We start from the raw sequence: 2,541 nt of genomic DNA on the forward strand, positions 1-2,541 counted from the left end.
AATGCTACAAGGTCCCTATATATTTCCCAACTTGCAAATATAAACAAAATTATTTTAAAAAAAAGATCAACTCTTCTAGCTTTTTTCCAATTTTTTTTCAAATTTTACCAGTTTTTTCATGATTTTTTTTTCAAAATTTTCCAGCTTTTCCAAAAAAAATCGATTGGCATTTCTGAAAACAAGTGAAACAGCGTATTCAAATATTGCTCGGGAATAAGCGATATCCAAATTTATCCTTCACACGCCGACTTGAAAAAATCGCTGAAAGTGGCTAAATCAAGTGTTACAAAATGGCTTTAGAATGTTCGGGTAAGCTAGAACCAGAAAGGAACTGAAACCAGGAATAGGAATACTAATCAAATTATTTATCTACACTTTGTATTCCAGGATCTTCAAAAAGAAATAAAATTTGATCATTTATAGAATAACATAAACAGTGTGCACTCAATCAAGATTGACCAATTTTCGATCGTTCCACTCATTAATACAAAATACTGATCACAAATTGGATGGTTATGTCCATGTAATAGTCACAACGCCACAAGTACAGATTTATCCGGAATGGGTCAGATTTTTTCGTTATTTTTGGTGCAGGTTCTAAACGGTACAGAGTACAGATTGCTTCAATGCTGTTAAATTTGAAGATCATTTGAGAATCGGCAAGAATTTTTAGATTGGAATAACAGCAGAAAGTACTATCAGAACAATGGACAGTGAAAGGCAGATCGTTTTAAGGATATTTGTGACAGTTTTTTTTTGTGAAGCTGATCATGTAAATGAGAAAAAGATTCTATTATGATGATCCGACGCTCAAGGCTGCGGCAATGTTCAATCCCAGAAACTTTTCCAATTTGACAAGCATTAACGTTTGGTTAGAAGTTTCCAGGATTCTACAATGGGAACATACAAGATCTGGAGAATTAATTATGTACCCTAAAGATAAAATTACTCTGCAAGGAAATCACAGTTTCAGAAAACGAGCATGTGAAGAATTGGTGGACAAGAATTGGATGTTTGATATCTTGAATTGGCTTTGATATCTTGTTTGTAACGTTCTCACTATGCCTCACTCCTCACTTTCTGAATATAATCAGAACAAAAATGAGCTTCGAAATTGGCTCAACAACGACACGATGAACACTATTTTGAGATCAAAGGATTCGATTAATCATCTTGGTGGCAGCTCGAAAATTTAAATAAATTATAGTATGCAATCCAGATTCAGAAAAACTATGTGTAAGCATCATCAAACACACGAAAGTACAGATAAGAAAGATTTTTAACCCTTCTAGTACAGATAAAAATGTGGCAACACTGGTCACAACTCCAACACATCATTTATTATTCACTAGCTGACCCGGCATACTTTGTCCCGCCCAAAATTTGTTTTTTGTTATCAATACCTTCAAACATACACGTTTTGTACTAAGCGCAAGTTTATGGGTCAAATCGCAGAACTGTTCATTGATTAATCTTCTAATCGACCCCGTTGATTTTACCTTGCTAGTACTTCTACCAAAACTCATCTTTATAATATCAGATTATTTTCTGACACAATTCTGGTTCCAGAATTTGCAAATAACATGTTTCTCCGTTACTTGGAATAAATGTTTGATACAGAAAATATCATAGAATAAAGACAGCCCTAAATCGGACAATTCCTTCCTCGAGTTTTGCTCTTATCAACATATTCGGCAATCCATTTTTATTGGTATAGATAGAAGAAGATAACGATATTTCGTAACATCAAATGGACTAACAACGCTTGTCACTATGCAATTGTAGAACATAAGGGAATTTAGTTTTCCGAATTTTCCCTTTTTCCTTCAGACTTTTCCGAAAATTTTCAATTGTCATGTTTGATTGGAATATTTTTGGTTGAAATATGTGTAACATTTTTATGGGACCCCCTCTATGGGACCCCCTCCCCCTTCTTAGAAAGATGGGAGGAGTGTTGAACCACCTTAGAAATGTTTCTTGCCCCCTAGAACCTCCACATGTCAAATTTAGTTCCGTTTGCTTAATTAGTTCTTGAATTATGCAGAAATGTATGCTTCATTTGTATGGCAGTCCCCCAACTCCCCTCAGAGAGAGGGGAGCTGTGTCTATTCACCATAGAAACGATTCGTGTCCCCTAAAACCTTCGCATTCCAAATTTGGCTCCATTTTCTTGATTAGTTTTATAGTTATACAGAAATTAGTCTTTCATTTATATGGCAGCCCACCTTTACAGAGAGGGGAGGTGTGTCTGACCACCATAGAAACATTCATTGCACCCCAAAACCTCCACATGCCAAATTTGGTTTCATTTTCTTGATTAATTCTCGAGTAATGCAGAAATTTATATTTCATTTGTATGGCAGACCCCCCCCCCCCCCCTTAGAAAAAGGTGAGGAGTGTCTAACCCCCATAGAAACATTTATTGCACCCTTAAACCTACATATAACTAATCTGGTTTCATTTGCGTGATTAATTCTCGAGAAATGCAGAAATTTGTGTTTCATTTGTATAGCAGCCCCCTCTCAGAGAGGGGGGAGGGGT

The sequence above is a fragment of the Toxorhynchites rutilus genome, chromosome 3 (assembly GCF_029784135.1).
Source record: "Toxorhynchites rutilus septentrionalis strain SRP chromosome 3, ASM2978413v1, whole genome shotgun sequence".
Classification (NCBI taxonomy): Eukaryota; Metazoa; Arthropoda; class Insecta; order Diptera; family Culicidae; genus Toxorhynchites; species Toxorhynchites rutilus.